The sequence below is a fragment of the Hypanus sabinus genome, chromosome 5 (assembly GCF_030144855.1).
Source record: "Hypanus sabinus isolate sHypSab1 chromosome 5, sHypSab1.hap1, whole genome shotgun sequence".
Classification (NCBI taxonomy): Eukaryota; Metazoa; Chordata; class Chondrichthyes; order Myliobatiformes; family Dasyatidae; genus Hypanus; species Hypanus sabinus.
Genome location: NC_082710.1, coordinates 152,064,771 through 152,078,032, shown reverse-complemented (window position 1 = coordinate 152,078,032; position 13,262 = coordinate 152,064,771). Strand labels below are relative to the sequence as shown.

Below are 13,262 nucleotides of genomic sequence, written 5' to 3'. Positions count from 1 at the left end.
GCTTGGTACCAGCTGAATTGACAAACAAATTAGACAAAAGATGAATGGCAGGTCAACTTTTTTTTTGAACTGCACTCTCAAAATGTGGAATTCAATCCCTAAAACTATGAGGGATATAAACTTAATTGAGACACCTTGTACCAGCTCAAAACTTATTTATTTAGCCTAGCATTTAACTAACACATTTTTGTCTTTTATTTTCATTTACTTTTTAAACTTTTATTTTCATGTACAGAACTTTGAACTACATTGTCCATATGAAAAGTTCTCTGCTAATAAGTTATTAATGTAATTTAATCTTATCTCAGCTCAAGCTGTTAAAACCTGAAGTACAGGCATATCTAAGCACATTTATTTCTCAATTGCTAGGAACTTTTGGACTATTCTAGTGATATTTAGTATTGTGGCTTTCTTGGCTCACAGAATAAATATTACCATGTAGGCCTTATTCTTTAATGCTATTGAATAGTGACTTTGGGATGATACCAGTTGTAGATATTATTGCTGGGACAATATAAGCTCTGTTCATGTTGCATAGTCTTCAATTTCCTCTTTTAATTCAGCACATATCTAGTGTTTTACACGTTGTGATTTCTGTATGTTTGGAATGGCTGTATATATTGAGTAAATTGTTCTTGTTTGTTCAACCCGTATCACTTAGTGTTTATTATTATTATATTATTATTGTTGTTATTATTATCATTATTATTATTGAAATACCTACATAGAGTGGACATACAGGGAATGTTGCTTATAGTGGAGGAATCTAGGACCAGAGGGCACAGCTCAGAACAAAATGACGTCCCTTTAGATAACAGATGAATTGTAACCTCTTCAAACAGAAGGTGGTGCATCTGTGGAATTCATTGCCATCGACGGTTGTGGAGGTCAAGTGAATGGATATATTTAAAGTGAAGGTTGATAGGTTCTTGATTAGTAAGGGTGTCAAAGGATACAGGGAGAAGCCAGGAGAATGGGGTGAGAAGGATAATAAATGCACAATGATGGAACAGCAGGGCAGTCCCAATGGACCAAAAGATTTAGTTCTCTATTATTTCTTATTGTTTTATGGTACCAGTTAGCACGTTCCCTTGAAACTAACCCGGTTCTTTTTCTAGTATCCCTTTAACTCTTGCCTTGACACTGGAAAACTTATTATTCTTCTATGTAATAGCTAGACATAGTGAATTAAAACAACTTCTGGGTTGTTGCCTGTGCCATGTGCCAGTGAGGGCAAAGATAGGATGATTTGGCAGATGAATGCATGGCTGAGGAACTGGTGAGGGACAGGATTTGAGACATGGATTTTTGTGATTGCTTCTGAAGAAAGTATCAATTGTATAAAGGGGTCAGGCTACATCTGAAGCTGAGGGACCAACAGATTTGCTGGAACTGCTGGGGAAGGTTTAATCTAATTTGGCAGGTGGATGGGGATTGGTATAATAGGGTTGAGGATGGAGATGTTGGCTTGCAAGCAGAGGTACTGTGTTGGTAGACCCAGGAAGGGCAGGCAGCTGATTGGGCAAAACTGCAGTCAGTGGGATGGGTTGCAGTGTAAAGGGGGTCAAACTGAAAAAGGTGGGTGTCAAATACAGAACTGAAGGTGACATATTTGAGTCTACAGTATACAGAATCAGATAGATGACCTTTATTGCAGTTAGAGATTGGCAACTATGATATTGTGAGAATCACGGAGTCACAGCTGAAACACAATTGTAGTTGGGAACCTAATACCCAAGGATACACAATCCATCAAAAGGACAGGTGGGAAAGCACAGGACGAGGATGGGGAGTGGCCCTTCTGGTAAAAAATGAAATCAAATCTATAGAAAGAATTGAGGTAGGATTGGAAGATGTAGAATTCTTGGTGGTTAGAGTTAAGAAACTGAAAGTGTATGCCAACCCTTATGGGAGTCATTTACAGGCTTCCAAACAGTAGCCAGGATGTAGTCTACAAATTGCAGTGGGGGATTGAAAAAACATGTCATATAATCAATGTAAAGTTAGCCATGAGAGATTTCAATATATTAATAGATTGGACACATGAAGTTGATACAGAATCCCAAAGTACAATATGTGGAAACCCTGCAAGATGGCTTTTTGGAGAGCTTGCAATTGAACCCACGAGGGGATTGAATGGATGCCATGAAATGAACTGGATATGATTAGGGAGCTTAAGGTCAAGGCACCCATAGGAAACAGTGTTCATAATATGATAGAATTCACCCTGCATTTTGAGGAGAAACTAAAGTCAAATGTATCAGTATTACAGGGGTGTAAAGGGATTTACAAAGGCATGAGAGAGAAGCCGGCCAAATTTGATTAGAATGTGAAATTAGGCAGAGATGATAGCAGAGCATTGGGGAGCAATTTGGAAGGCACAGGATAGATACATCACAAAGAAGAAAGACTATTCTAAAGGCAGGATGACACAACCATGACAGACAAGGTAAGTCAGAGACAACATATAAACAAAGGAGTGATATAATAAAGCAAAAATTAGTGCTTTAGTTTGAGGAAGGGAAATTTAAAAAACAACCCAGGTGACGACTACAAAGTCATAAAGAAGGAAAACACAAAATATGAAGGTAAGCTAGCCAATAATATAAATATTGTAATAGAAAACTTATCTGATATATAAAAAGAGAGTCTGGAGTAGATATTGGACTGTTGGAACATGACACTGGAAAGATAGTAATGGGGGCTGTTTAATGAGATAAAATCCTGTAGTGTTACAGGAAAGATACTGGCTGGCAGTGACTAGAGGTGTTCATCAGTGGTCACTATTGGGACTGCTACTTTTCACATTCTTGTCAAGACTTGGATAACCAAACTAATGGCTTTGTGGTAAAGTTTCCGGATAATGCAAACATAGATGGAGAGGTTGATAGTGCTGAAGAAGCAGTGCGATTGCAGCAGGAATCAGACAAAATAGAAGAACAGACAAAACACTGGCAGTTGGAATATACTGTTTGGAAATGTATGATAATGTACTTTAGTAAAAGGAACAATACTGTGGACTATAATCGAAATAGTGAGAAGGCTCAAACGGCAGAGGTTCAGAGGGACTTGAGAGTTCTCATATAAGTCTCCCAGAAGGTTAACTTACAGGTTGAGTGTGTGGTAAAGAAGTCAAGTGCAATGTTGGCATTTAATTCAAGGGAAATAGAATAGAAAAGCAATGAGATAATGCTGAGCCTTTATTAGACACTTGTCAAGCCACATTTGGTGTATGTATTGTCAACAGCTCTGAGCACCATATCTCAGAAAGTAAGTGCTGTCATTGGAGAGATTCCAGAGTAGGCTCTGCAGGGCGGTTCTGAGAATTAAGGGGTTAACATAGGAGAGTGTTTGGAAGGTTTAGGCATGTATGCACTGGAATTTAGAATAATGCAGGAAATCTCTTTGAACATTCCTACTTGTTGAAAGGACTAGAGAAGATGGAGGCGGAGAGGATGTTTGCTATGGCAGGGGTATTCAGAACTAGAGGGAAGAGCCTCAAAATTGAGGGGTGACCTTTTGAAACTTTTAGAAGCAGGATTGTATTTTTAGCCAGAGAATAGTGAACCTGTGGATTGTTCTGCACAGACTGTGGTGGAGGACATATCTGTGGGTATATTTAAAGTGGAAGTTGACCATTTCCTGATCAGTCAGGCATCAAAGATATGGTGAGAAGGCAGGTATGTAAGGTTGAATGAGATCCAAGATCAAACATGAATGGAATGGTGGAACAGACTGGATGGGCTGAATGGCCTAATTCTCCTTTTTCTTATGGTTTTTGGGGGGGGGGCAGGAAAATGGTGGATGAATTTAATAATTACTTTGCATGAGACTTCATTGTAGAATGCTGTAAGTTGAGAGTGTTAAGGGACAGAAGTGACTGCTGTTTCTATTTTTAGAAAGATGGTGCTGGGGAAACTGAAAGATCTGAGGGCAGATAAGTCATCAGGACCTGATGGACTACAACCCACTGTTTTAAAACTAATTGCTGAAGAGAATGTTGAGGCATTGGTAATGACTTTCAAGAGTAAATTAGTTCAACCATAGTTCCAGAGGACTAGAAAATTGTAAATATCACCTCACTCATCAAGAAGGCAAAGAGGCAGAAAAAAAGGAAATTATAGGGCAGTTTGCCTAACTTCAATGATCGGGAAGCTGTTGGCATTGGACGTTAAGGAGGAGGTACATGACAAAATAGATCAAAGTTACATGGTTTCCTTGAAGGAAAACTTTGTCAGATAAATCTGTTACAATTTTTGCAGAAATAGCAAGAAGGATAGATAAGAGAGAATTGTGGATTTTGTTTACTTAGATTTTCAGAAGGCTTTTTGACAAGGTACCACACATGAGGCAGCTAAACAAAATAAGAGCACAGTGTATTACATGAAAGATACTAGCATGGATAGCACATTGACTGATAGGCAGGAAGCAAAGAGTGGAAATAAAGGGATCCTTTTCAGACTGGCGGCTTGTGACTACTGGTCTTCAGAGGCCTGTGTTGTAACACCTTCTTCTTATATTGTATGCCAATGATTTGATTGATGCAATTATTAGTTTTGTGGCCAAAGGGAATAATTCGAAGCTAGGTAGAGGGCCTGGTAGTGTTGATGAAGCAGAGAGGCTGCAGAAGGAATTAGATAAGTTAGGAGAATAGGCAAAGTGTGGCAGATATAATATATTGTTAGGAAGTGAGATGGTTGCCTATTTTCTAGATGTGGAGAAAATGAAAAAAATCAAAGGACTTGAGAGTTGTAAAGCAGGTTAAGTCACAGCTTGAATGACATGTGAGGAAGGTGAATGTAATGTTAGTATTCATTTCAAGAGGACTAGAATATAAAGGAAGAATGTAATGCTGGGGCTGTATACGACACTTGTGAGGCCATGCTTGGTGTATTGTGAACAGTCTTGGGCTCCTTATCTAAAAAGGAATGTACTGTCATTGGAGAGGGTTCAGAAGAGGTTCATAAAATTAATCTCAGAAATGAAAGAGTTATCATATGAGCAGTGATTGATGGCTTGTGGCCTGTACTCACTAGAATTAAGAAGAATGAGGTTGAATCACATTGAAACCTATCAAATTTTATAAGGACCCATCAGCAAAATAGAGGGATGTCCATTCAGATCAGAGATGAATAGGAATTTCCTTAGCCACTTGGTGGTGAATTTATGATTTTTTTTCCTACAGTGGCTGTGGAGGCCTGGTCACTGGATGACTTTGGGGCTGATGTGGATGAGTCCTTGCTTAGGCAAGGTGTGAAAGGTTTAAGAAGGAGGCAGAAGAATGGATCTGAGAGGGAAATGGATCAGCCATGATGTAATGGCAGAACAGACACAATGGACCAAATGGCCTAATTCTGCTCCTATGACTTATGGTCTATGGTGTTGGAGTAATAGCCAATAGTTTGGAAAATCAGCCAGTCTGGCTCTGCAAAACTTCTGTACATGTTTGACTAATATAGTTTTACTATATAAAGTACTACAGAAATAGCCGCTAATTTGCTATCTACCAGTAGGATATAGCTGCAAAAATTCTGCATCTTCTGGACTCAGTCTTCCTTGCATGTCTGAAACTACTTGTTTAAAAGAACTGAGCTGTTCAGAGATTGTCTTCAAGTTTTCCTTCTTTTGTTGCAATATGGTGTTCCCCTTTTGCTGCAATTTTGTATTTAAGCTCTTTTACTTCTGATGCAGAAACACGTGCTGTTTCTCAAACTTGGATGAAATGTTTTGCTGCACTTTCACAGATTGTTTCTGATGGAAATAGCAACACTCATTTATCCGTTGAAAGACAAACTGTTCAGGAGTGTCTCATGCAATAAGTCTACATGGTGGACTGCATTAAATTAGAAATGCACAATACATCAGAAATGGAAGAGTACACAAAAGTGCAAACATTTGTATATCAAACTGGTGGTGATTTCTGATGTTCGGTAACATTTGTACAGAAAGGAGATTTACAGGCAGATGGGAACGGGGTGATAGTACTGAAGATGAAGCAATTGGTTTACTGACAGTGGCAATGTGTAGTTGAAGTCCCAGCAAAGAGAGGCTAATCATAGGGCAAAGAAACAGTCAACTGGATGAATTGCAATGAAAAAGGTGGAAAACTCAAGAAGGGTGAATACAAGAGTGAAGGTGTTATATCTGAATGCACAGTATACGGAATAAGGTTGATGGACTTGTAGCACAGTTACAGAGGGGCAATCTTGAAGTTGTAGGCATCACTGAATCATGGCTGAATGAAGATCATAGCTGGGAGCTTAATGTGCAAGGATTCATATTATATTGAAAGGATAGACAGGAAGGCAGATGGTGTGACATGGTTCTGTTGGTAACAAAATGAACTTAAATTATTAGAAAGAGGAGATATAGGATAACAAGGTGTTGAATCATGGTGGACAGAGCTAAGGAACTGCAAGGGTAAAAAGACTCTGACAGGAGTTTTATACAGGCCCCTAAACAGTAGTAAGGATGTGGTCTACAAGTTACAATGGGAGGTAGAAAATGCATGTCAAAAGGATATTGTTACAATAATCATGGGGAATTTCAATATGTAGTAAGAATTGGAAAATCAGTTTGGTACAGGATTTCAAAAAAGGGAAGTTCTAGAATGCCTACAAGATGACTTGTTAAGAGCAGCTCATTGTTGAACCCACTAGAGGATAAACTATTCATGATTGCGTATTGTGCAATGAACTGGAATTGATTAGGGAGCTAAAGGTAAAAGAACCCGTAGGAGCAGGTGATCATAATATAATTGAATTCACTCTAAAGTTTGAGAAGAAGAAGCAAAAGTTAGATGTATCAGTATTACAATGGAGTAAGGGAAATTACAGAGACATGAGAGAACAGATTGGAAAAGAACAGGCAGGGTTGATGGTAGCACAACAATGGCTAAAATTTCTCGAAGCAATTCAGTATGCACAGGATATACAGTGCTTGCATAGATAGAAGATTGGCTGTCTTGCAGAAGCTGAAGTGTGAGAATAAAGAGAGGCCTCTTCTGGTTGTCTGTCAATGACTAGTGGTGTTATGCTGGGGTAAGTGTTGGGATCGCTTCATTTTACATTATATATCAGTGACTTGGATGATGGAATTGATAGATTAGTGACCAGATTTACAGACAATACACAAAAAGTTTGAAGGTCATGTCCTGAGGAACCCAGGAGGCTCCAAGACGACTTAGATAAATTAGAAGAACCAGCAAAGAAGGACAAGATGCAATATAGTGTAAGGAATGATACGGTCATGCACTTTGGTTGAAGGAATAAAGGCATAGTTTATTTTCTAAATGGGGAGAAATTTCAAAAATCAGAGAAGCAAAGGAGTCCTTGTGAAGGATTGCCTGCAGATTCCTTGCAGGTTGAGTCGGTGGCAAGGAAGGCAAATGCAATGCTAGCAGTTATTTAGAGAAGACCAGAATATAAAAGGAAGGCTGTACTGCTGAGGTTTTGTAAGGCATTGGTCAGATCATATTGTCGTATTCAGATGAGTTTTGGACGCTTTATCTAAGAAAGGATGTGCTGTCATTACAGAGTCCAGAGGAGGTTCACAAGAATGATTCCGAGAATAAAAGCAATAAGCCTGAGGAACATTTGATAGCTCTGGGGATCTATTCACTGGAGATTAGAAGAATAAGGGGGTATCTCACTAAAACCTATTGAATACCCAAAGGCCTAGATAGAGTGGATGTGGAGACGTTATTTCATAGAGTTTATTTTTTTTTCACCAAAAGTGTGGTGATTCTATGGAATTCATTGTCACAGACCATTGCCCACGTTCCGGTGGAGGCCAATTTATTGATTATAGTTAAAACGGACTTTGATAGGTTATTGATTAGTCAGGTCATAGAGGAGAAGGCAGGAAAATGGGGATAAAAGAGGAAATGGAGAGGGAATGGAGGGGCGGACATGCATAATTCTGATCTATGATCTTATGGATACACTATTGAAGCCACCTTTTCTTTCTTACCCTTTCTATTCGATGTGTATATAGAGGCCATAGAACCGTCTTTAGTGTATTTGAGACCTCTGAATTTCAATGCTCCAACATCCACCATATATGCTGGGGTGTGAATAAAATGACTTCTGGCCTTGATTAAGACCAGACATTGAGCGGTGTATCGGGAAATGGTCAGTAACACACCGCAAAATCTAATGTTTCTTTGCGCCATCCCCCACTGATACAACAGTGAAATTACTTAACATGTACAAAAAAAAATGTTTGTTAATGAAGCTGTGACTAACATCATTATTCCTTTACTCGCGAGCCCACTGGAGGATTGACGCGGGTATTAATAAGGATGAGAGTTACGTTACTTACTCCATTGTGAACTCTGGGTTGCTACCAGCGCTGTGGATTTTCCAGAATGACACGTCCTCCAATCCTCTACGTCAATGAGGTGGCGTATCCGATCATGGCGGCGTTTGGCATCCCTGGTATGTCATGATGATGTCTTTCTATGTGCTTTGCTCTGTCACAACGCAATGGAGTGTTCTGTATGTCCTCTGGTATTAGCGACAATGGCTAATACCAGAGAACATGCTTTCAAGCTGATTCATGAAAAGTATAGGGAGATATCCGAGCTAGATTATATTGACACGCGAGAGTAAGTGAATGGTACACATTGGCGGGCTTTGTGATAGAAGCAGATACATGGGGGTTATAGAAGAGACTGACATAGGCATATAGATGAAACAAATAAGGGAGGGAAATGTGGGAGGGAAGGGTGAGATTGATCTTGATGTAGGTTAAACGTTCAGCACAACACAGTTGGTGGAAGAGACATTACTGCGGTTTGCTTTTCTATGTTCAATGTTCTGACAGTTACTTCGGCGAAATTCAATATGTACTGAACTGAACAATGAAATATTTTCTGAAGACCCGGGAACGGAGAGTCGCTGGACGTAAACAAATTAACAAGAAACAAGTTAGAATGTACTTCAACGGATTTACGCAGCGTGGATAAGAGAGTGTTTGAAAACAGACTTGTAAACGAACAGACTTGTAAATCGTGATGCGTTTGAATTTAAAGTTCCAAATTATAACACGATGGAATAATTAAGCTGGTAAATTCCTAAAAAGATCAGCATTGCAGGTGAATGGGTATCTCGCGGACAGGTGATCCGGAGATAGCAAAAGACAGGGTTAATTAGGGATGACCAGTATGAGCAAGCACCTGGAACGATGCACGTTGTAGTGCGGGTTTGCAGGGAGCAGCTGCGGCCCAAGAGTGATACAAAACATAAGTACAGTGATGCCGGTTTTGGGGGGGGGGGGCGTGGGGTGGTGATTTTGGTTGAAGAAATCCCGATCTGAGCCGATCTGTAGAGAAAGTGCCATCATCTCCTTCTAGCTATCCACCCCCCCCCCCCCGAGACTTATCACTGGCCAATAACAGATCTTACCCTTTCAGCCGGCACAATCACCCACGATTTCTCAGTGTCTTTTGCTAGCTGCCCTATGAGAAGTTATTTTGTTCTTTCTAATTTCATGCGTCTCTGCAGCGTTAGGTTAATGGCGCCCCAGTTGTCGGGTCTTTCCAGCATTAATTGCTCAAATTCCATATTTCTTGATTCTGTACTTCCCTGCTATTGCTTGTTTTGACTTGAATTGAATTGAATTGAATGATCTTTATTGTCATTATACCAAGGTACAATGAAACTCTGTTTGGCTTCCTCTCAGGCAATCAAACAAAGCGGTAGATAAAAAACAAAACAGTAATAGCAAAACGCTATTAAATAGATAAGTAGCATAAAATAAGTTACAGCAGCACCACAATGTCACAGTAATGCACAGAGTGCCATTAGTGCGAGTATTTGAGTCTTTGTGTGTGCTCACAGTTTCAGTCATTGTTCTGCGGGAGTGGTGTGATGGAGGCCACAGCTCTGGTGTAGAAGCTGATCCTCAGACTATTTGTACAACAACACACACAAAATGCTGGTAGAGCACAGCAGGCCAGGCAGCATCTATAGGAAGAAGCGCTGTCGACGTTTCGGGCCGAGACCCTTCGTCAGGATACCGCCTAGCCTGCTGTGTTCTATCAGCATTTTGTAAGTGTTGTTGTTAGAATTTCTGGCATCTGCAGATTTCCTCGTGTTTGCTCCTCAGACTATTTGTTCTGGTTTTTAGTGGGCAATTCACTAAGATGAACAATATGAATAATATTCTATAACTGCTCTTAATCTAGAACGGAATTACTATACGGATCTCGTGCTTTCCTGGCATATGTGGCGAATCAACTCTGCTCGGGCTCCAGCGGGGGTGCAATATCGGTATATCGGGAAGACAAGCGATAGCGACATGTTCCTCCTAGTTGTTAAATTTCCCTTTTTTAAAGAGTGCAATGGATTTCCTTCACTTTGTAGCCATTCTGTAGGAACGTCGTGCGTAACTGACTTTTCTTCCCTCGTGTATACTCTCCGGGTCCAAAATAGTTATTACACGGTTAATCAAAGTAACATTAACCGCTCTCCGTTGGGAGGCGTGATGGTGGTTGCTAATATGGACGTATAAATCCGTGTGAGTGGGTTTCCGATAGACGCCATGTCCGAAGCTATCGCCCGGTTTCGTCGTATTGGAATATCCAGCAACAGGAGGCAACTATTCTTTTCCATCTCCATCGTAAGTTGAATGTTTGGATGGATGTATGCTATTCAGATAGTTGTGGAACTGTTGGAGATCACTTCTTTTCTTCGATAGCCCGCTCTGGTTCTGTGCCTGATCTAGATCTTTTCATCGCGAATTGCCAACGAGATATCAACTGTCTCCATTTCAACACTCCTCTCTCTTCCTCCAACCGGACCCCTTCTGAACGCAGTTCTCCAATCTCTCCGCATCATCCCCAACCTTACCAACAAACTCGCAAAACGTGTGTTGTTATATTGTGGAACACTCTATTCTACCTTGCCGAGGCCAACTCTCAGTCACGTCCTTCTACGCACTTCTCCAAGAGGACCCCAGTCCACACCATCAGAAAACCACCTCCGACACTATAAATGATCTTGATCACTCTAGAGAACTCCTAAGCACTGCCACAAAATTCCTAGTTCCCTTACCTCGTATTGTCACTTCTACCAGAAATTTGCCTGTCCGGGTAGGTGTATTGTCTCTGCCTGTTCCTGCCCTACTGAACTCATGTCCTCATATCTCGAATCCATTTTATCCCCCTGGTTCAGTACCTTCCCACCTATATCGGCGACGTTTTTCATGCTCTCGAACTTCTCAGTAAATCTTAATTCCCTGGCCCTGATCAGTTCATCTGCACCATGGAACTTCAACCCCTATACACTAATTGCATCATCAGGAAGGCAACAATGTACTCCTTCCTTGACAAAACAATCCACTCATCCCTCTCCACCACAACTCTCTTCCGTCTGGCACCTCCTCACCCAGAATATTTCTTCCTTTGGATACTTCCACTTTTTCTTAACCCGGGGGTAGCTGTTGGCAATCTCATGAGTCCAAGCTACCGCTGCCTCTTTGTGGTTATGTAGTACAGTCTCTGTTCGAAATCTTCGCCGGTTATATTACCAACTCTTTTTCTGCTACATTAACGACTGCATTGGTGTTGTTTCATGGACCTATGCTAATCAATTGTAATTATATTATTTTAACTTCCACCCTGCTCTTAAATTCCGGCCATCTCTGATACTTCTCTTCGATTTCTTGATCTCTCTGTTTCCATCACTGGTGACAAACTGTCTACCGACTCTTTTATAAACCTACATACTCCTATAGTTATACTTCTTTCTACCCCAGCTCCTGTAAAACTGCTATTCCTTCTTCTCAGTTTCTTCGATGCTGCCACATCTGTACCCAGGATGCGGCTTTCCATTCCAAGGCATCGGAGATGTCATCCGTCTTTACAATTCATGGTTTCCCTCCCTCTTCTATTGATGCTTCTCTCGCCGGCATAACCTCCATTTCCCGTACATCCACTCACCCCATTTACCCGCTACCACCCCACACAAGCCTCCGCATCCAGCGCATAATCCTCCCCAAATTTCGCCATCACCAAAGGGGCCCTACCACTAAACATATTTCAACTCACCCCTCTGCACGTTCTATAGGGATTGCTCACTACGCAATGCCCTTGCCCATTCGTCCTTCTCCACCAATCTCCCCTAGGTTCACATCCGTGTAAGCGACCTAAAGCCTACACTTGCCTATTCAGCTCCCTCACCTTCATTCAGGTCCCCAGACAGTCCTTCCAGGTGAGGTAACTCTCAATTTGCGAATGCTGGGGTCAGCTATAGGGTCTAGGGATCCCGATGTGGCCACTTCTTCATTACTGCGACCCTCGTAAATCCGTGACCATTTCGTCGAGCCCCTAGGCAGCACTCGCCACAAGTGGGACTTCGCGGTGGCTGAACATTTTAATTCCGATTCCCAGTCTCGTTCTGACGTGTCGATCTATGGTCTCCTCTTGCTCAAAGATGAAGCCACCCTCCGGGTGGAGGAGCAACCCTTGATATTCCGTCTTGTGGCACCCTCAAATTTGGTGGTATGAATATATACTTATCCTTCCGGTAAACAATCCTCCCACACCTCCTTACACTATTCCCCACTCTGAGCTAATACTTCTCCTCTGCCTGATACAATACTTCCCCGAGTCCCTGCCTCGTTCCTTTTCTCCTATTGACCACTGTTATCTCCTGTATGATTTATTTTCCGTCCCCCACCATCTGTTTATTCAGGCATCTTTCCACGTTCTTTCTTGTCTTGAGGACGGGTTTCGGCCTGACCACTGATTTTTCGAAACGTAGCTTGGAACTTTACTCCTTTGGTGTCTCTGTATAAAATTTAATCCTGCTATGTTTTTGTGATTCATCCAGCGAACATTCTGACGGCTGCGATCTTGTACCAGGAAAAGTGCGGACTCTCCAGAGGAATTACTCGCTATATGATGGCGATGGGCATCTCCGCCCTGCTCGTGATAATCTGGCATGTGTTGCTTCGAGAAATATACATTTACTATCACCCTAACTCATTACTGTCCCTCAGCACAGTGTGCCCTTTTAATATTTACCTGCGGATCGTCACCTTGGATTATTCCGTCTGGTTAACCGTGTCATTCACATTTGACCGTTTTGTTAGCATTTGCTATCCGAGGCTGAGCCTCAGATGTTGTACGGACAGGACTGCTGTTGTGGTTATTGTTTCCTTGTGCGCCCTGAGCTGCTTAAAGTACGTTCCTTTTCATTTCATGTACGAGCCTCGCTACATCCTGGATGACGTGAACTGGGGCTGTCAGCCAAAAG

The 13,262-nt window shown here is 41.4% G+C and overlaps 1 pseudogene; it reads right to left on the bottom strand.

The window, feature by feature from the left end:
- LOC132394786 (nuclear factor 7, ovary-like) overlaps positions 1 to 11,210 on the bottom strand; it is a 28,395-nt pseudogene extending 17,185 nt beyond the window's left edge.
- Between the last annotated feature and the right edge of the window lie 2,052 nt (positions 11,211 to 13,262).